The sequence below is a fragment of the Xyrauchen texanus genome, chromosome 16, assembly GCF_025860055.1.
Source record: "Xyrauchen texanus isolate HMW12.3.18 chromosome 16, RBS_HiC_50CHRs, whole genome shotgun sequence".
Classification (NCBI taxonomy): Eukaryota; Metazoa; Chordata; class Actinopteri; order Cypriniformes; family Catostomidae; genus Xyrauchen; species Xyrauchen texanus.
Window position 1 is genome coordinate 30947274 of NC_068291.1, and position 23205 is coordinate 30970478.

A 23205-nucleotide genomic window follows, 5' to 3' on the forward strand; every position below is an offset into this window, starting at 1 on the left:
GTTATTTGATTGACAGGTCAAGAGTGTGTTTAACATCATGGCCCTGGAGGGCAGGAAAATATCTATCAGTGCTCTGGTAGCTGTGGGCAATGGAAACGGTGCCGCAGGTGAATCAGAGCACACACGCGTAATGATTTTTCTCTGAAGGCTTGTTATCCGTTCAGATGGCAGTGTGACATTATTAGAAGAGACAGATCTGATAATCTCTCACATCCTGAGAGTCTAGTTTTCAGGCCACTGTCTTTAATAGTCATGATGTGCCTGGAGTTTATGGGCAAAGTTGGTGGTAATTTGGAAATGATTGCCATGCAACATCAGCCATTTTTGCTGTCTCTGGCAAGTAAAGCACTGCTTTGACAGAGTGTGTGAATAAAGAGAATGTCCACACAACTGATGATTTATGTGAGAAATTAAAGCACAGATATCTCCATTGACAGATCCATGCTGCTTATGTCCAACTTGCAGCCACATGTGCTTTCTTCCTGTCAATCATTTAGCATGTTCTCAAAGGGCAGTGGTTGAAGCAGAACATTCAGATTCAGATTCATTGTCATATTCAGATTCATAACAGTTGTCAAATGAGGGCATTAATTTGCTACTGTTGTGTTCGTTAGCTGTAGGATGCTCTGTTGCTCTACTCAGGGCCGGCCCAAGCCTTTATGGGGCCCTAAGCAGAATTTGATTTGGGGGCCCCTCGGTGCCACCAATATGATTGAATATTGTCAATGCTTGATTATTCGCACACTATAAATCTAACACACCCCTTATCAATTTTATTAGTTGTAGCTGTGTTGCTTACAACATACCAATGTCTGCCTGGCATGATTTTACCCTTCTACGGTTTTAAATGTAACAGTAGCACACCTATATTTACCCAATCCTGTTGACCCTCTGTTACCAGTTTTGTGTACTTCTTAGAGAACAATTTGCAGCAGAAGCTGACAGTATCATTTCTTTTTGAATAAGTGAGCAGCTCCACTTACATTTTTTCCCCATTAATTAACTTTCTGTAGGTGTAGTGGAAGCTTTGGCCATCAGGTTTTTCAGGGAATGTGAAGTTTTCCTTTATAGGCAGTGGCACTTACCAGATCAGTCCTTTCTGAGTCAGACAGGATAGATGACCACATCAGTGGACGCACATGCTGGGAAGTGCTCCTTGCATGCAGAGGATGGACCTGATGAAAGATGAAAATAATAATAAAAACTAGCCATGTTAGATGTCATATTCCACTACACCTACAGAAAGTTAATTAATGGGGAAAAAATGTAAGTGGAGCTGCTTACTTATTCAAAAAGAAATGATACTGTCTACAGGTAATGCAACTGTCTATCAAAAACAAAGGCATGGTTTATCCATATAAATATAATGATCTGGGATTGTTGAAAAATCATCATCAGCTGTAGCACTGGAACTTGGGGCAGGTGGCGTTGGTTGTGCCCCACGTCCAAAATATTTCAACTGTGCTCCTAGGGAAGTTTCATAAGAGTACATATTTGACAGAATATTTATAAAGTTATTTTCTCAACACAAATTATTATACACAGCAGCAAGCCATCTGTACACCTAAACAACAACTCTTAATCTATAACTAGCTAACTGAGGCATAATGATATTGGAATATAATAGCAAAGACCCCAAAATGGTAGACTAATGTAAATAATGTTAAGTTGTTATCAGTACAAAGTTTATGGAACAGAAGCTTATTTTTATTACAAAAATATATACCCAGGAAAGTTATTTTTACACAGAAGACAAAAACTTTAATCTAAAACTTGATAAGTAATATGCTGTACTATAATATATTAAGATGTCAAGGGTATTTACGGATGATTAATCAAACTTTCCTAAAAAAGAAGATATGCTACATAGGCTATGTTAACTAACTAGCCAGCTAATGTTAGCTCGTAACTTAGCCTAGCTACTTAACATACCTTTATCGTGTTGTTTTTTCTCTTCCTCTGTTTTCTTCTTTTTCCTTTTCTTTGCACCAGAGGATATGCCCTTTTTTGTGACATTGCTGTTTTGCTGTCTGAATGTGCTTGCATCCTGCAGCCCGTTAACATAATATTGCATTTAATATTGCGTTTTTGTATAATCACAAAAAAAAATAAAAAATATTTAAATAAAATGTCATGTGCTCTTGGGGGCCCCCTGGTGGCCACCGGGCCCTAAGCAGCCGCTTAGTTCGCTTATGCCTTGGGCTCTACTGCTCGGTGACGACCTCAACTCAAGGCTATCTTTGGAGGGCGGTGTTTTGGAAAGATGGGGTGCTTCTTTTTTAATGGCTCTGAAGTTCCAGAATGGCTGAGATTGCTTAAAGCAACTTTAGTGTTATCAGACAGTTTAGTTACTGTTTGGTTGTTCATATGGCAATGTGTTGTTGAAGATACACTTGAGTTGTGTTGTAATCTAACCCTTTTTTTTTTTTTTTTGTCTGTTTAGACAACCAAGTGCTGATTCAATTCGGTACCACTACCAGCGTAAGTATGTCTGCGCGTGCTATATAGAGCGCTCGTGTCTCACTGTGAATGCAGCTGCACATGCCGCACGTGAACAGTCAAATGAGCTTCATGTCAAAATGCACCTTTATACAGGGCCTGAGTGGAAATCGGGAAGATCAGGAGAATTCCCATTGGGCCGCTCAACTCAAGGCTATCTTTGGAGGGCGGTGTTTTGGAAAGATGGGGTGCTTCTTTTTTAATGGCTCTGAAGTTCCAGAATGGCTAAAATTGCTTAAAGCAACTTTAGTGTTATCAGACAGTTTAGTTACTGTTTGGTTGTTCATATGGCAATGTGTTGTTGAAGATACACATGAGTTGTGTTGTAATCTAACCCTTTTTTTTTTTTTTTGTCTGTTTAGACAACCAAGTGCTGATTCAATTCGGTACCACTACCAGCGTAAGTATGTCTGCGCGTGCTATATATAGCGCTCGTGTCTCGCTGTGAATGCAGCTGCACATGCCGCACGTGAACAGTCAAATGAGCTTCTTGTCAAAATGCACCTTTATACAGGGCCTGAGTGGAAATCGGGAAGATCAGGAGAATTCCCATTGGGCCGGTCAAAAATTGGGCCGGTAAGGTCCGCAATGTTGATTGACCAACTTTCATCATATGTAGCATAACAATTACAAGCAGTCCTTAACATCCGGTATTTAAAGGATCAGAATTGTGTTCCGTATTATAGCGGACGCAGTCTATATTTTATCCACACCCAAACAAATAAGAGAGTAGCCTGTGAGAGATTAAACTGTTGTTGCGCCGCTTCATCACAGCGGGAAGAACAAATAAGCTAATAATATCTGAATGGATGAACGTGCTTCAGGTACAAGATCATCACGAGTTTAATACAGACTGCAGTCATACAATCTCAATAAATTAATCTCTGAAATCCTCTTCTCTAGCAGTGCAGAATGATAATAGCTAAATAATAATTTTTTGTCACAAAATAACAGAATACTTATAGTAAACGAATACAGATGCAACAGTACGACACGGTACGAAAATAAAGGTTGAAAGATTTTTTTTTTTAAATGAAAGATTTAAAAGATTAAACTCGATTAAACAAAATGCACAGAGAGTCTTAAATGTTGTATCATGCAAAAAAAAACAAAAAAAACCTTAAAGAGACAGTAAATATAAAAAAAAAAACCTTAAAGAGACAGTAACCACTTTGCCTTTGTCCTGAACATTTACATTCCAAGTAAAAGAAAAGTACAAATGTGTTATTTTTAGACTTTTATTTCACTTGTATCGTTGTTAAACGGCATGTTTTTAAATGGCATGTAAAAATGTAAAAACAATCACTCGACCTTCATTGTTTCACTGGATCTGTTGTTATTTTAATTATCTAAAACACAATGCACTGACCATTTAATGTGTGAACCTGTACATCTTGAAAGAGTTATAAACAGTTACAGTTCTACAGTGTTATTATGTCCCTAGATGGTTGTAACACAGTTAAAGGATGGGCAAGGAGGAGGCGAGAACCGGCTTGTCAACATAAATTATATTTTAATGAGAAACTTAAACCAAAAGCACAAACATAAACACACATGACGGACATGCCCGTAATTCTCTCTCTCTCGAACCATCGTCACGGGCTGCCCTTATACCTCGCGCGCCTCATCAGGCCGATTGGGGACCGGGCGTGCGATATTCCGACCCGGCCCCGCCCCCCTCCGTTCCACACTCCTCCCGGCGTTATCTCAGGCCGGGGTGCCACCGGCATGACGTACACCCCCCCATCCCTGGGGCGGGGTGTATCTTGCATCCCGCGTGGTCATCCCCGCCCTGGGAGGAGACAGGAGGGGAAAAAACCCCCTCGCCCTGGGAGGAGACAGGAGGGGAAAAAACAACAACAAAATAGGCGAGGGAAAAGGCCAACACTGTGCGAAAGGGAGAGAGAGAGGAGAGAGAGAAAAATCTCACTCACCGGTTCTCTGATGTACCGTCGCGTGGTCCTCGAACACTCCTCCACACTCAGGCGGATGACAGCCGCTCCAACCCCAGGTGAACCGGAGTGAAACCGTCGACCCCCAGCGGGCAGAACACCCCTCCGCTTTTCTGGCAGCAAATGGGGACACTCCTCCGCCCCTGGCAGCGGCCCTACCGCTCCGGGCGGTCGGAGAGTTTCTTCCCTCCTCCCCTCGCAGACGGCGGTCTCCCTCGACCCCTCCGCGTCTCTGGGGACGGCAGGGCACTCCTCCGCCCCCGGCAGCGGCTCCCTCGCTCCAGGCGGCCGGGGAATCCAGTCCCCACTTGCCCCGCGGACGGCGGCCGTTCCCCGCATCCGGGCGGTCGGGCTACTCCGTCACCCGGCAGATGGCAGCAGTGCTCCCCTGGGTGGACGGTAGTGTCGAGGGCTCTGCGACGGGCATCCCTCCTCCTTCCCGGGCTTCGGCACCAATGTAACACAGTTAAAGGATGGGCAAGGAGGAGGCGAGAACCGGCTTGTCAACATAAATAATATTTTAATGAGAAACTTAAACCAAAAGTACAAACATAAACACACATGATGGACATGCCCGTAATTCTCTCTCTCTCGAACCATCGTCATCGGCCGCCTTTATCCCTCGCGTGCCTCATCAGGCCGATTGGGGACCGGGCGCGTGATATTCTGACCCGGCCCCGCCCCCCTCCGCTCCACAATGGTCTTTAAAATAAACTTAGTTTACCCAAAAATGACATTTCTTTCATCATTTACTCACCCTCATGTCACCCCAGATGTGTATGACTTTCTTTCTTCAGCTGAACACAAATTACGCTTTTTAGAAGAATTGCTCAGTTCTGTTGGTCCTTTCAATGCAAGTGAATGGTGATCAGAACGCAGAAGGTACAAAAATCACATAAATGCAGCATAAAAATAATCCAAACAACTCCAGTAGTTTAATCTCTCTTCAGAATAGATATGGTTGGGTGAGGCGTGGGTGAGAAACAGATCAATATTTAAGTCCTTTTTACTATAAATTATCCTCCCTGCCCAGTAGGGGGCGATATGCATATGTAAATCACCAAAAACAGAAGAAGAATTCTAAAGAGAGAAGAGCGCTTGTGAAAGTGGAGATTTATAGTAAAAAATGACTTAATTATTGATCTGTTTCTCACCGCTTCTCATTTACTTGCATTGAATGGACCAATAGAGCTGAGATATTCTTCTAAAAATCTTCATTCATGTTGTGCAGAAGAAAGCCATACACATCTGGGACTGCGTGAGAGTGAGGAAATGATCAAATATAAAGTCTTATGACAAAGTGAACATTTTAGTGAATGCCGTATGTGGTACGGACATGGAGAGCTTAAATAATTTTTAAGTAATTGCATATATTGCATATTTTTGCTGTGATCTATTGTTTTCATATTCACCTCCAAACCCCCTTTTGGGTATGGGCAGACTTGGATATCCCGGGCTGAATATGAATCCCACTCCGGCCCTGCTTCTATACGTGATATTAATGTCAACGCAGCTGTTATATTGCGAGAGTGTAAGCAGACAGGACACAAATCTTATATCTCAAAATATCTGGTCTGACCGATGTGTATGCAGCCTAATAGACCTGATTATTAATCAAACAACAATATTGACAAGAAAAAAGAGAAAAGCACTCACTGTCCTTGGCTGAATAGCTTTAGTTCACTAATGTTAGTGTAAGTAATAAAAACATATATTAATGTATATCTAATCTTCTCATAAAGTACTAAAATAATTATTAATGGAACCATATAAATCTGAATATAAACACACTTGGAATTGTTAAATTTTGAATTAGTAAATACAGTTATTCTGTTATGTTACCATGTTTAGAGTATTGACTAATAACAGAACTAGTCGGTGCAACCCTTAATAGTAATGCAGTTTAACCCTTTAAGCTCTTTCTGTTTCAGTGGCATACCAAAAATTAAAGGCATATAACTGGACAAAAAAATAGAAAGAAACAAAGAGGGTTAAGTGTTTGGCACATTTATTATTAGATATATATTATACAGTCTGAGATTCATAGCCTAAGAAACTGATGAAAAATCATAAAGCCAAATATTTACCTTTTTTTATTGTTTATGTCTGGGTGTAAGGTGGCTCAGAAAAACTGCTTTTTTAAAAAAAAAAAAAAAAAAAATACATTACAATCATCTCAACTGTATCTGAGATACATTTTGTGTTCATACAACAAAGCAATTAAAAGTTATAGCATTACAAATAGGATTTATCAAAGTGTCCAAAAATATCTCCATGTGTCCAAACGCCTTTCCAAACAAATAAAACATAATAATTGTACATAATAACTAATTAAACATGCAAACACAACAACTAAAGATGATTTTAGTAATGACATTTCACAGAATAAATGCCTTTTTGCTCAGTGAGTCTGCGTCACTGAGCCTGTCATTTACATGGCGCCATCTTCTGGTGGCCAGATGTAACATTGTGTTTTGTGTTGATCATATATTAACTAATATTTTATGTTCTGTTTATTTTTATTGAAGTTATAAGTGAAAAGCCGCATATAAGAAACACCAACATTATTGTCAAAAAATATACTTAGATAACACTCGCTATATTTTTATCTGTGAAAAACAATGTGACATATGACTATTCAATCAGTTTGATGCTTTTACTGATGTTAATAATATGTACAGTGCCATTTTTTCTTTCTAAATTATGAAAATGGAACACTTCTTATTTGTCTGCAAATTTCAAAGCACTTGTTTAGATTTGTTTAGTCATAATCCTGCATGCATTGGAAAGTAGAGCTTCTAAGCCTTCAAACAATACCTAGTTTGTGTTGGTCAAAACTGTAGTTGCTATTATTTTGATGATTTTGTTTTCCTAATGGGCCCATCCGAGCTTAAAGGGTTAATATGTGGGTGGAAAAATAGAATTCTGGTAATCCATGTTAATGAGCTGTTTTGTTCACTTCACTGCAGGTTTTGCACTGAGTAAAGCAGCAGACAGAAACACTGAACTTATGAAAGTAATCCACTGGTCACACTCACTCAAAGTAACATACATACTAATTGCAGGGATGGTCCCCTATGAGGTTAACCTGAAGTTAAATGATACACTCAAGAGTAAAATAATGATAGAATATAACTATAGTCTCAGTAACTCTCCAGATCCCTTGACACACTTGCATGGTAGTCATGGTACCTCACAATCTGCAGGGATCACGGTTTTATTAAATAATGCTTCGGGGATAGTAATATTTTTAAAAACTGATGAATGTGGACATTGGTTTGTTTGTGTAATGACTCTGGAGGGAAATATAATTATTCTTCTAAATGTATATGGTTATAACAATATAAATCAGAACAAAGAAATACTCTCTAAATTGACATCTGATCAATGATACATAAAGTTTGTACTCAATGGATAATATTGTAGTGGGGGGAGACTTTAGTATGGTTTATGATGACTGGCTGGACCATTTCCCTACAAACTACCATTATAATTCTGTCTTGATTGAGTTTTGTGATAGTGTAGGCCTAGAAGATATTTGGAGAAGAAAAGAGACAATATTCATGGTTTAAAGTCTAGAATAGACTTGTTTACATGATTGTTGATAATCAATTAATGTATGGAGGACAAAACATGCAAAAATAATAAATAAATGCATAAATAAATAAATAAATGTAATAATAAGAAAATAAATAAAGGAATAAATGTCTTGATAAAACAAATATAATAAGTTTTTAATGAAAGTTATTCCTAAATTTATTTTTGTATAACTTTTTTTCCTTTATTTATTATTTTCTCTTTTTATTTTTATTCTTTAAAACATTTATTTTAGTTTTTTTATTATTTATTTATGCATTCATTTATTTTTATATTTATTTATTCCCACATGTATTTATTTCTATATTTAAATATTCCCACATGTATTTATTTTTGTATTTACTCTTACATTTCTGTCTCTTGTATGATAATGATGTGGGCGTGTCCTGCTTACCATTGGCTTATTGTAGATTGAAGCGTGTGCTCGATTCCTCTTGACTTGTTTTGAGGACGTTAGGTCATAGCCATATCGTGTAAACTATAGCTATTTGTGGGGATAACAAACATAAGAGCTTAAGTCAATCCAAGATGTATTGGTTATACTACAATCACAAAATAAATGGGGAGATGTTTCTTCAACAAAACCACAAAATGAGCAAGTTTCATAAATGATATGATTTAACCTTGTCCTTTTCTTTTTTTTTCTGTGTATATAACTTCGTATTTTGATGTCCGCAAATCCATAATATTGTTTTCTGTTGTTATGATTGTTCATTGTAAAAGATACAACCATGCTTCATTTCCCTGATCGTTTATGTATGTATTATACATATTTGTATACATAATGTATACATCTGCAATAAAAAAATCTATAGCTGACTCTTCACATATATCTAGAGAGTTGCGCGACATGCGAATGAAGTCGATAACCACGCATCAAATGACTGTTTCATTTAGAGTAGAGGTGCTTATTGATGTTTTAGGAGAGCTCTATGCTGGTATGAATGTAGAAGCACATCCTGGATTGTTAAACTCTCTGCAAAACTTTCCCTGCATATTCTAAATCTGTGCGAGTCAGAGGGTGCTAAGGTGGGACGTCTGTCTGCTTATAAGTACTATTGAGCTCTCAACCAGTGATGCACTGGAGCTCCGCAAGGACCGCCTCCCTCATTTCCATGTTGCACACAGAAAAGTACAAATAAATACATGTATAAATAAATATATATGGGAATATATAAATATGGAAATAAATATATGTGGGAATAAATAAATATAAAAAATTAATTAACACATAAATAAAAAAAATATGCAAAATAAATGAATAAATAATTAAAAGCTTAATTAGATTACATTTACGTTAAAATTAACATTAGATAAAGCCCCAGGCCTGGACAGTCTCACAGATAACTTTTACAATAATTTCTGGGAAGATATACGACAGGTATTATATAATGCTTTTGAAGAAGTCTTAGGTAATTATAAACTCCTGGAAAGCATGAAGCAAGGTGTTATTGTCCTAATTTCTAAATTTGGTGAAGATTCCAAATTAATTGATAATCTTAGGGCTGTTACATTATTAAACAGTGATTATAAACTAGTTGTGCATGTCTTTGAAACGTTTGAAAAAAGGATTAACCCTAATCATTAGTGAAACTCAATCAGGATTTATGAAGGGAAGGGTTGTTCATAATAACATTAGATTAGTATTGGATATTTTGGATTATAATGAGTTCATTGAAAATGAATGTTTCATTTTAGTTTTGGATTTCAAGAAAGCATTTGATATACTCGAACAACCTTTTATTTCTGAGACTTTGAGAAACTTTGGATTTGGAGAAAACTTCAGGAATGTGGTAAAGATGATATATGATGGTATCAATAGTTTAGTTTCATTATCTTTTGGCACATCAAGTAGATTTGACATGAAAAGAGGAATAAGACATGGCTGTCCTCTCAGCCCATAACTTTTTAAAATGGCGGCAGAGATGTTAGCCATTTTGATTAAGAATTGTGATTGCAATTGGGGTCTGGGTAGCTCAGCGAGTATTGACGCTGACTACCTCCCCTGTAGTCACAAGTTCGAATCCAGGGTGTGCTGTGTGACTCCAGCGAGGTCCCCTAAGCAACCAATTTGGCCCAGTTGCTAGGAAGAGTAGAGTCAAATGGGGTAACCTCCTCGTGGTCGCGATTAGTGGTTCTCACTCTCAATGGGGCACATGGTAAGTTTTGCATGGATCGCGGAGAGTAGCATGAGCCTCCATATGCGGAGTCTTTGCAGTGTCATGCACAACGAGCCACATGATAAGATGCGCAGATTGACTATCTCAGAAGCGGAGGTAACTGAGACTTGTCCTCCACCACCCAGATTGAGGTGAGTAACCGCACCACCACAAGGACCTACAGTGCTAAGTAGTGGGAATTGGGCATTTCAAATTGGGAGAAAAAGGGATAAAAAAATAAGATTTGTGACAATTTGGGTGGATTGGATATAATAGAAGAGCAGATCATCATTAGCCAGTTTGCTGATGGTACGACAGTCATTGTAAGCAATGAAGAACAAATTCCAAAAGCTATCAATGCCATCAAAGTCTTTTCAAATGCTCCAGGGTTGAAAGTGTGAACTTTTATTAATTAATGTTTCACAGCTGCAGAGTATTTGTGACATCCTAGTTAAGACTACCGTCAAATAGCTTGGTCTACATATTACAAAAGGAGGAGTTTGCAGAACATAATTATATATGTGGTTACAAAGATATCTGTCTATTTTTGGTATGAATATTTTAACTCAATTTGAATCCTTAACACGATGTATATATCCTGCATATTCCATTCCAGTTTCTCCCCATAATATATATAAAAAAAAATCAAATACATTTTAATTTCAATTGGAAAAATAAAACACATTACATTGTAATAGAAGGTATTGTTAAGGATTATGTTGATTGTGGATTTAAAGCAATATACTTTGATTGCATGAATTGGACTCTTAAACTATAATTGTCAAATTCCTTTATTCCAAATAAAAATAAAATTTGGTATATATTCCCCTGCTTAATATTCAGTAAAATTGGTGGCATTGAATTTGTCTTAAAATGTGATTACAATATAAATAAACTGCATATTAAGCTTAATATACTAAACAGGTACCTCTATTTGAAATTGATTTACAAACATAATTTCACTCCCCATAACTCCCCTCTATGGAATAACAGATATACTGTATATTGCACAGTAAGAGGACCTTTTTTTTTTCTACAAGGAGTGGTTTGATAAAGACAGACTACATGTCTTTTTTGATCTTATGGATGTCAGTGGCAGTATTCTTTTGATTATTTTTGTGCAAAATCTAATCTTCAATACGGTTCTCTAGTTAAAGCCATTCCGCTTCAGTTTCTTCAACTAACAAAAACTATGGTTCCCCTTCTGTCGCTCTCTCCACGTTGTGTCGGAGAAGCGACACTAGGGGTCTCTCTTGAGCGCCGATATTCACCTCTGACCTATTGAAAAGGGCCAATGAGAGTTGGCAGTCAGTATTTGCATAACCCGCCCCCGCATACGGGTATTTAAGCGGGGCAAATACGGAAGTTTAGTCAGAAAATTTCTTCGGCGCCGATGGTCTGTTTGCAGTCTGCTGCGAGAATACACACCCTGAACGTTCCTGTATCTCTGACGATCTGCTTGCTGTTGGATTTGATGGCGCACAACAGCGGCTTTCTCTGTACTTTGCACGGCGTGCATTGTTGCCCCTGAGCGCTTTGACAGCGCAGACACACACATACACTGTGTATTATAAGAGTGATTTCCTTTAAAAGAGCAAATTTCTCTAAAAGAGCAAACACAGCGGCGTTGAACGTCCTTTTAAGGACGCGTCTTTTTCAAGATGCCTTTCCGCCCCTGTGTCGTTCCTGGATGCGGTAGAAGTCTCTCCACTTCAGACGGCCACAGGCACTGTCTCGTGTGTTTGGGCCGTGATCACACTGAGGCGGCGTTTGTGGATGGTTCATGTTCTCACTGCGAGAACATGACCATGACCACGTTGCGGTCGCAGCTTGCTTTCAATAGAAAGCAAGCCACCCCATCCGCACCCCGCATTGCTCCTTCTTCCCACGGGATTGAGGACGATGCGGTTGGCGCTGGGGGCGATTTGGGGGCGGCAGCAGGTGCGGTTTCGCCGGGTAGCCCCCCGCGAACCTCCCGTTCCCCGACACGCTCGCTGGTCCCCGTCCAAGCTCGCGGCGATAGCGGCTCGCCTCACGGCCTGGCCGTCTATCCTCCCGAGTCCGAAGCAGATGAGCTCGCCGCTGCATCGGAGAGTGCGGTGTCTGATGCCGAGGACTCCCTGGACTGCCGCCTCGGGCCAGCAGGCCCAGGCTGAGGCCGATGCTCAGATGTCCGACATGCTTTCCGGGCGCCGTGAGTGTGGGGTTGGATTGGAACCCTCCGTCCTCCCCACAGCCTTCACGGTTGGATGATTGGTTCCTGGGGGCAGCGCGCGTTTGCGGCCTCGCATCCCCGGTCCCGTTTTTCCGGAGGTGCATGATGAGCTGGCGTCTACGTGGAGAGCCCGCTCTCCGCTCGTCTAGGTGCCACCCGCTCCACTCTCTCCACCCTCGATGGCGGAGGCGCCACGGATATGAGGCGATTCCCCAGGTCGATAGGGCAGTTGCGCACCATCTATGCCCCGGTAGCCCTACCTCCTGGCGCGGTCGCCCCGTACTCCCATCCAAGCCCTGTAGGACAACATCCTCGCTCAACGCGAGAGCCTACAGTGCGGCTGGACGCGCTGCCCTCCGCCCTGCATGCGATGGCCCTCCTGCAAGTCCACCAGGCCAAAGCTCTCAGAAACATGCACGGGGGTGGACCTGATCCTGATGTGCTGCAGGAACTGCTCTCCGCGACCGACCTCGCCTGAGAGTGACGAAGGCCACAGCGCAGGCACTCGGACAGACGATGGCCACCCTAGTGGTCCAGGAACGCCATCTTTGGCTCAATCTGGTCGAGATGCGTGAAGCCGACAAGAACCGCTTCCTGGACGCACCTGTCTCCCAGATTGGCCTTTTCGGCGACACCGTCGAGGACTTCGCCCAACAGTTCTCCGCGGTGAAGAAGCAGACGGAGGCCATCTCCCATATCATGCCCGCCGCAGACCTGCCGCTACGGGCCCTGCCCCGTCTGCCCGCCGAGGGCGTCCCCCTGCGAAGAAACCAGCTCCTGCTCCGCCTCAACCCGGGCCCAGCTCTCAGCCCCAGCGTCGAGCACCCCACAGGCGGCGCACGCCCCCTGTCTCACGAACCCCCTCTAGGACCCAGAAGGCTCCCAAGCGTTCCTAAGACAGCCGACCCAGAGCCCAAGATGTTAGCTCCGGAGGTGGTAAGACCGCTCCTTCCCCCGGTGGAGGGCCGGGAGGAGAATCCTTTGTTTTTTCATTTGCCACACCCCCTGACGGGGGCTGTGGTACCCACATTCTCAATAAAGAGCTATTTCCTTTGCCTCTGGGTCACCTGGACCGCAAATGCCGTTCTCACGGCAATCTGCTTTCAGATTACGACAGTCCGGTACACGGACGCGGCGATCCGCCTTCCGCCTGCCTACGACTGCCCCCGGCCGCCGGTTCAGGCGAGTCCAGAGGACGCCAGCAGACCTCCTGCTCAGTCACGAACCCGCCCCTGCCGGGTGCGCGGAGCAAGGTAAGTGCTTTTGAGTCTATTCTCAGCACCCCAGCCTCAGGCCGCGAACGGCCGCCCGACGCTGCATTACCTGTTCCGCCCGCTGCGAGGCCCGCCCGGTACGTCCAAAATACTCGTCCCTTTGGTGCCCCTAGCGCAGAGCTGGGAAGCATGGTTTTCGCTTCCCAACGCTTCATGCTGGCTGCACCGGACCATTCGACTCGGTTACGCAATTAAGTTTGCCCGGCTCCCGCCCCCCCTTCAGGGGCGTCCGCTTTTCCGCAGTACACGGCGAGCATGCCTGTTACCTGCACACGGAAATCGCGACCTTCTTAGCCAAGGGCGTGGTAGAGCCCGTCCCTCCAACCAAAATGAGGAAGGGTTTCTACAGCCCTTACTTCATTGTACCCAAGAAAGGCAGTGGCTTACGACCAATCCTGGACCTGCGAGTTTTCAATCGGGCCTTGTTAAACCTCCCGTTCAAAATGCTCACGCAGAGAAATATTCTGGCTGGCGTTCAGCATCTATATTGGTTCGCAGCGGTAGACCTGAAGGACGCGTACTTCCACGTCTCAATTCTGCCATGACACCGACCCTTCTTACGGTTCGCGTTCGACGACCAGGCGTTTCAGTACAAAGTCCTCCCCTTCGGCCTGTCTCTGTCCCCTCGCGTCTTCACGAAGGTCGCAGAGCTCTTGCCCCGCTACGAGTAGCCGGCATCCGCATTCTCAACTACCTCGACGACTGGCTTATCCTAGCACACTCTCGAGAGTTACTATGCACACACAGAAACCAGGTGCTCCGGCACCTCAGCCGCTTGGGGCTTCAGGTCAACTGGGAAAAGAGCAAGCTCACTCCGGTTCAGAGCATCTCTTTTCTCGGGTTGGAGTTAGACTCAGTCTCAATGACAGCACGTCTCACGAGCGAGCTTGCTCAGTCGGTGCTGGATTGCCTCGCTTCCTTCAAGCCAGGCACAGTGGTCCCTCTAAAACTTTTCCAGAGGCTCCTGGGGCATATGGAGTCCTCCGCGGCGGTCGCGCCGCTGGGGTTGATGCATATGAGACCACTCCAGCACTGGCTCCAGACTTGAGTCCCGAGACAAGCATGGCACCACGGCACGCATCGGGTAAGGATCACCCCCGCCTGCCTCAAAACACTCCGACCCTGGACAGACCTCTGCTTTTTACGGGCAGGAGTGCCCCTGCAGCAGGTGTCCCAATGCGTTCTGGTCACAACCGACGCCTCCCGGTCCGGGTGGGGTGCCGTGTGCAGCGGGCATGCAGCAGCGGGCCGTTGGAAAGGGGCCCCGCTGCGTTGGCACATCAACTGCCTGGAGTTGCTGACCGTCCTTCTTGCCCTCAGGAAGTTCCTCCCGTTAGTTCGGGACAAACACGTCCTCGTGAGATCGGACAGCACCATGGTGGTGGCGTACATAAATCGCCAAGGCAGCGTACGCTCCCGCCACATGTCACAACTCGCTGCAAGCTCAACTCACATCCCCGGCAAGCTCAACGTCGTAGCGGATGCGCTATCACGACAATGCCTGCCCGGCGGGGAGTGGAGGCTTCACCCCCCAGGCGGTCCAGCTGATTTGGGAACGGTTTGGCAAGGCCCAGGTAGACCTGTTTGCCTCCCAGGAAACCTCCCACTGCCCGCTCTGGTACGCCCTAACAGAGGCTCCCCTTGGGACAGACGCGCTGGCACACAGCTGGCCCTCGGGGCTGCGCAAATACGCATTTCCCCCAGTGAGCCTTCTTGCACCGGTGCTGTGCAAGGTCAGGGAGGACGAGGAGCAAGTCACGTTAGTGGCCCCCTACTGGCCCACTCGGACTTGGTTCTCGGAACTCAGACTTCTCGCGACAGCTCCTCCCTGGCGAATTCCCCTGAGAAAGGACCTCCTCTCTCAGGGACAGGGCACGCTCTGGCACCCACGCCCAGACCTCTGGAACCTCCACGTCTAGTCCCTGGACGGGATGCGGAAGAGCTAGCCGGCTTACTGGTGACTGTTGTGAATACAATTAACCAAGCCAGAGCCCCCTCTACCGGGCACCTTTACGCCCTAAAGTGCCGCTTGTTCGCAGATTGGTGTTCTTCCCGAACTGAAGACCCGCAGAGATGCGCGATTAGGTCAGTGCTCCTGTTCCTACAGGAGAGGCTGGACAGGAGGCTGTCCCCGTCCACCCTCAAGGTGTATGTTGCCGCCATTGCCGCCCACCACGATCCTGTAGACAGCAAGTCTTTGGGTAAGCACGACCTGATCCTCAGGTTCCTGAGAGGCGCCCGGAGGTTGAATCCCTCCCGGCCAGGCCTAGTTCCCTCCTGGCATCTCTCGGTAGCCTTGGCAGGACTCCAGAGACCCTCCTTCGAGCCGCTTGAATCAATTGGACTCAGGGCCCTCTCTCTTAAGATGGCCCTGCTGATCGTGCTCGCCTCTATCAAGAGGGTTGGGGACCTGCAAGCGTTCTCTGTCAGCGACACTTGCCTGGAGTTCGGTCCGGCAGATACGTCTGTGATCCTAAGACCGCGACCGGGCTATGTGCCCAAGGTTCCTACCACACCATTCTGAGATCAGGTAGTGAACCTGCAAGCGCTTCCCCGGGAGGAGGCAGACCCAGCCCTTTCGTTGCTATGTCCAGTGCGCGCCCTGCGCATTTACCTGGACCGCACACAGAGCACCAGACGCTCTGAGCAGCTCTTTGTCTGCTTTGGGGGAACGGCAGAAAGGGAATGCCATCTCCAAACAGAGCCTCGCCCACTGGGTTGTTGACGCCATCACACTGGCTTATCACACCCAGGCCGTGCCCCTACCCTTGCGGGTCCGAGCTCACTCAACAAGGGGTGTTGCGTCCTCGTGGGCACTGGCCAAGGGCACCTCCCTAGCAGACATCTGTAGAGCCGTGGGTTGGGCAACACCCAACACCTTTGCAAGGTTTTACAACCTCTGCGTTGTGTCTCGTGTTTTGTCAGGTCCGAGCCCGTAGAACTCGGTAACACGTAGACCGACCGGCCGGGTGGATCGCTTGCGCCCAGCGCCCTTTTCCTGACGTCAAGGTTAAGTACTGCGCCTTTTTTCCCAGGGCGCCCCACTCCAAGTCGGGACCCTGGTCGATTCCTCCCCAGCCCTCCGGGTCCGCGGTTCAGCGGAGGAACTCGCCGACCCAAGCCACTGCGGGTACCCTGATGGCTACCCTGTACTGGTATAGGTGCTCCACAGGTAAGGCCTCCTGCTCGGACTCCCCCTGTGTGTATTTCCACGGTTCTGTCCCCTTACGGCGGACCCCGTGTCTCCCTTAGGCAGTTACAGCTGCCCGGTCGCCGTGCTGTAGCAACTCCCCCTTTCGAGGCTGGATCTACCACCGCACCATACTTTCCACACGAGCCCTAAGGCGGCCGTGTGGCGTGTCTACCACTTTTCCTCCCCAAGAAAAAGGGCAGGTGTGGTCTCCGCAGGGTCTGGGTAAGACCCCTTCCCTATATGCGTGTAAGGGCCCGGCCGTGATTGCTCTATCGAGAAACATAGAGAGAAAAGAGGCCCAGCCAGGCTGGCCCATTCCCATGTTGGCAAACATCGCCTTGTTCCCCTCTCAGGGTAACTAGAAGGATCCCGATGTTCGTATGGGGCATTGGGGAAGGGTACGTGCAGCTGGGTACAGACGATGCGTGGCACTGGATGAATCCCTGCCCGCCTCTGTATCAGCAGTTCACGTACACGGTTCAGCACATGGCAAGATTGGAATGGGTCCCCTAGTGTCGCTTCTCCGACACAACGTGGAGAGAGCGACAGAAGGGGAACGTTTGGTTACGTATGTAACAATTGATTGTTATTTTTTTTTCTAGAAATGTTTTCTCATTCACAATTAACAAGGGGACATACAAGTTTTCTGGTGAATACATAACGTTTGGTTACGTATGTAACCTCCGTTCCCCGAGGGAGGGAACGACACGTTGTGTCTTTCCTCCGCCATGTCGCTGAACCGAGCCACTGTTGTGGCCGGACCATTTCGGCTCCTCAGAAAAATCCTGACTAAACTTCCGTGTTTGCCCGGCTTAAATACCCGTATCGCGAGGCGGGGTATGCAAATACTGACTGCCAACTCTCATTGGCCCTTTTCAATAGGTCAGAGGTGAATATCGGCGCTCAAGAGAGACCCCTAGTGTCGCTTCTCCGACACAATGTGACGTTCCCTCCCTCGGGGAACGGAGGTTACATACGTAACCAAACGTTATGTATTCACCAGAAAACTTGTATGTCCCCTTGTTAATTGTGAATGAGAAAACATTTCTAGAAAAAAAAAAATAACAATCAATTTATAAGAAACACCTTAACTCTAGAACTTTATACCATAATATCAAATTACACCAAAAGCAAAGAAAATACTGTACTAATGACATTGAACTAATGACTTTCTGTACTAATGACATTGAAACAACAGAACATATATGTTTTTTTCATGTTCAAATGTTCAGGCTTTTATGAAGATAACGTGTGGATGAGTGGATCAAGACTTATATGGCGATGCCTGTACTAGAATATAAACATATAAAGTACTATTATCATAGATAACAAAGATAAAGAGTATATTATAAATGGTATACTTATATTAGCTAAAATTTTTTACACACAAACTAAATGTATGAAGACCCAACCAGATTTTTTAACGAAGTATAATTGTTTTTCAGTTCATTGAGATGTATATAAAAAAAGATGAATGCCATGAAATTATTTAATTTAGTAGAAAGCCTTGGAATTACCTAACTTTTGTTTGTATTTTTGTTTCATAATTTTTTTTCCATCTCATCCTTATTATGCTGATGTCTGCTCAGCTTAGTTTAGATGTGTCATAATGTTTTGGTGACTTGTTTTGCAAAAAAATATTTATAAATTAAAAAAAGCCTCATTGACTATCATATTATTTCACACACAAAACATGTGATCTCCCTGCAGACAATCTCACGTGTATCTGTGTTTGATGGAATAATAACTGTAATAACTGTAACTCTTTAACTGTATAATAACAAAGATAATATAATTTTCATGTCTTGATATTTGTATTTTTAAGATCCTTTGTATGTGATTTAGTGAAAAATGCAATGATGTTTTATATTACTTTTATGTGAAGATTTATATCTGTTTTGCCTCCCAAAAAAGACAACTTGAGAGTGAGAGAGTTTGACATGACACTGAGTTTGTCCTCTTTTTATTCTCTCTCTTCTCTTTTTAATGGCTGCTTGTTCATTTTCCTGTAAATTATATCATGACATCGAGTCCACCTAAAGGACCACTCTGAGAATGAAGAAACAGAATAAAGGTTACTGGACTGACCACACACAAGCTGCGAGCATGGGCACAACCACTGCACCACGGCTCTGGAGTTTTTCAAAATGTTTGGCCAATATACATCTTCCTACCATCCAGTGCTAGTGCTCGCCAAGCAAATTCTCCTCCACACCTGGTCTGAGCCCTACTGGGCCTAATCCAGACATCACAGTTCAAATTATGTTTGGATTTGAGATCAAGATGGTGGCAACAGGCCAGCTTCTGAGTCCATCTCTGCTTCACACAGTCTGTGACTCTAACTCAAATCCACTGAGTCTTGTTTGTTTTCATGGCAGCCAGCTACGTCACACTGCTGTCCCAAAGGAAGCGTGTCCAAACACTTCTCTCACACCTCGAGCATGAGCTGCCTGTGCCCACATCTCACCTCTGACACCGGAGTAATGAAACCTGGCAAGAGTTGCTATGACTGGATCTGGAACCCTGGGAACATAAAGTACCAGAGCCTGTTTATATCTTTACCCAGAGATTCTACCATCTACCCCATCTTTAGTCTTATGCTGTAATGTAATGTGTGTTTAATGCTGTTCTTTATCACACCATGGGATCACACTTACAATGTATATTTTATCTTTCTATCCATCTCTTCTACCTCATTTCTCTCTTTACACTTTCCATCACCTCCCTCTAATTTAATATTGTTTTCTCCACTCTCTCTCAGGTTATGGCTTGCATTGTCATAGGCCAGTGATTACTCTCTGCAAACTGATTGGAATCGAAGATATGCGTGCAAAAGTGGAGGGTTCAGTCAACCTGCTCAACATCACCAGGGCTCTCTTTCGTGGCCTGGCCAGTCAGGTGAGAGATTAAAAAGGTAGCTTAGCCAATCATCTTCTCCACATTTATATATATTACTGGTCTATTACATGCATTGACAATGCAAGGAGGATGTGTTCCTAAATCAACATCTTTTGTTGGTCCTGGAAAAACATTCCTCTCGAACAAACAGTCCTAATCCTATTCCAAACGCTATCCCCATGTGCTTGCCAAGCCAATTAAATAATAGGTTGATAAGATAACCTAAAGCCTAGTGTACAATAGAAGACTGAATGTTGTCAAGTTCAAGACCATTCCTCCATTTTAGAAGGCATGATGCTGAAATACGCTCTCACACAAACTCGCGCACGGGCAGCGCTAGAGTTTATTCCAGGGTTCCTACGGTCATGGAAAACATGGGAAAATCCAGGCTTGGAAAAGTCATGGAAATTAAAGGAATATTTTACCCAACTTTACTTTTTTTTTGGCATAATTTGCTTACCCTCATGCCATCCCAGTTGTGTATGACTTCCTTCTGCAGAATACAAAGATTTTTAGAATAATGTCTCAGCTCTGTAGGTCCATACAATGGAAGTGAATGCTTTTAAAACTTTAAAGCTCCAAAAAACACAAAGACAGAATAAAAGTAATTCAAAAGACTCCAGTGGTTTAATCCATGTGTTTTGAAGCAATCCGATAGATTTTAGGTGATAATAGATACAAAAAAAATATTTTTACTGTACATCTTGCCATTGCAGTCTCTAGGCAGGATCATGTTCCCCTTCTGTCACTCACTCAATGTTGTGTCGAATGTGGTGACACAAGGGGTCTTTCTTGAGAGCCTCACGTACCTCTACACTTGAGAAAAGACCAATGAGAAATTGGCATACAGAATTTGCATGTCCCGACCCCGGACATACGGGTGTAAAGGGAAGCGGGCGTGCGTCTGTCAGTCAGATTGTTTCTTTGGAGCCGAGTGGTTGTGTGGGAACAAGCTGAGTCTCACTACTGTTCAACTCACCTCTATCATAGCACTGCTGTTGGATCTATGGCCATTAACAGTGGCTTTCTCCCTCTCTGCATGCTGTGCAGTCCACGCCCCTGGGTGCTTTGACAGCGCTTCTGTAAAAGAGTGTAAACCTCTAAAAGATAAGTATTTTCATTCACAAAAGAGCAATAAACAGCACGCATTTTTAAAGTCTTTTTATAGATGTCTTTCCGCCTCTGTGTAGTTCCTGGATGCAGCTGTTTTCTCTCCGCTCCTGATGGTCATAAGCGCTACCTCACTTGTCTGGGCTGTGATCACACGGAGGCAGCATTTATGAATGGTTTATGTTCTCATTGCTAGAACATAGCCATGGCGACGTTGGGATCGTGGCTTTCTCGGAGAGAAACAGGCTCGGTTTTGCCAGGTAAATACCCACAAACCACCCACCCCGCCAGCACGCTCGTTCGCTTACGTCTGGGTCCGACGCAAGAACGGCTCGCCTCACGGCCAGTCCGTTGTCTCATTCGGATCCTGCGTGCTTCAGTGTCACAGCGGCGTCTGGTGCTGATGACTCGTCTGAGCTGCCACCTTCAGCTCTGCTCGCCCAGTCTGAGGCTGACACGTGGATATCCGCTATGCTTTCCTGGGCCGCCGTGAGCTTGTGTGTGCATGATTCCCGGAAGTGCATGACGAGCTGACAAGGTCGTGGAGGGCACATTTTACTATCCAGATCCGACATCCTTGCTCATCCATTCTCACTACCCTTGACAGTGGGGCGGCCCATGGGTACATGAAGGGTCCCCCAGGTGGATAGGGCGGTAGCGATCCATCTGTGCCCTGAGAACACCGCCACCTGGCGGGATCGTCCGGTACTCCCCTCCAAGGCCTGTAGGATGATGTCGTCACTGACTTCGAAAGCCTACAGCGCCAATGGACAGGCCTCCTCCACGCTGCATGCTATGGCTCTCCTGCAAGTCCACCAAGCCAAGGCACTTAAAAAACTACACTTGGGTACACCAGCACAGGCACTCGGGCAGGCGATGGCCACCCTCGTGGTCCAGGAACGTCACCTATGGCTGAACATGTGCGACGTTGACAAGGCTCGCTTTCTCAACGACCCCGTCTCATAGCATGGCCTCTTCAGCGACACCGTCGACGACTTCGCCCAGCAGTCTTCGGTGATAAATAGGCAGACGGAAGCGATATCGCACATCGGAGCTGGTATCAAGACCACTCCATCCCCCGGTGGGGATGTTACCATTGCCGTACCCCCTTCGGGCTGCAGTACCCACATTGTTAATAAAAGAGTGATTTCCTCACTTTCTGGGTCATCGTGCCAGTGCGCGCCATACACAAAAAACCACAGTGCCGGTTCCCTGGACGCAGTTACTTCGCCTCAGGACCCACGACTGCCCATCCCCGGCGGGCCAGCGCTGACAAGTTCCGAGGACATCTTCACAGGACCTCCTCCTCAGTCTCTAACCCACACCCTGCCGGGTGCGCAGAGCAAGGTAAGTGCTTTGAGTCTTTTCTCCACACCCAAGCCTCGGGACACGCTTTTGCCTCCTGATGCGTTATTACCTGCTTCCCCCCGCTGCGAAGCCCCACTGCTACGTCAAAAACTATCGTCCCCTTAGTGCCCCTCGCATGGAGCCTGGACGTGTGGCTTTCGCTGTCCAACCCATCACGCTGGTTGACCAGGACCATCTGACTAGGCTAAGCGATTCAATTCGCCAGGCTCCTGCCTCATCTCAGCAGTATTCGCTCTACTTCCGTGCATGGCGAAAATGCCATCTCTTTACATACAGAGATTACATCTCTGCTACTCAAGGACGCGATAGAGCCTGTCCCTCCAGCCGAGATGAAGAAGGGTTTCATCATACCCAAAAAAGGCGGTGGGTTGCGGCCAATCTTGGACTTGCAAGTTCTCAACCGGGCTTTACGCAAACTCCCGTTCAAAATTCTCACGCAGAAACAAATACTAACCTCAGTTCGGCATTAGATTGGTTTGCAGCGGTAGAAGTGAAGGGCACGTACGTCCACATCTCCATTCTGCCTTGATATCGACCCTTCCTACTGTTCGCGTTTGACGGCCAGGCATTTTAGTACAAGGTCCTCCCCTTTGGCCTGTCCCTGTCCCCCTGCATCTTCACAAAGGTCGTATAGGCAGCCCTTGCCCCACTATGGAAAGTAGGCATTGCATACTCAACTACCTCGATGACGGCTCATTCTAGCTCACTCTCGAGGGTCACTGTGCGCCCACAGGGACCAGCTGCTCGGGCACCTCAGCCATCTAGGACATCAGGTCAACTGGGAAAAGAGCAAGCCTGCCCCGGTTCAGAACATATCTTTTCTCGGTATGGAGTTAGACTCGGTCTCATTGACAGCACGCCTCACGAACGAACGCACGCAGTCGGTGCTTAAGTGCCTCGCTCTCCTCGAGCCTGGCACAGCAGTTCCTCTAAAACAGTT

The 23205-nt window shown here is 45.3% G+C and overlaps 1 pseudogene; it reads left to right on the top strand.

Moving 5' to 3' along the window:
• The window catches only part of LOC127656764 (28S ribosomal protein S5, mitochondrial-like), a 68766-nt pseudogene that overhangs the window by 39890 nt on the left and 5671 nt on the right, over positions 1 to 23205 (top strand).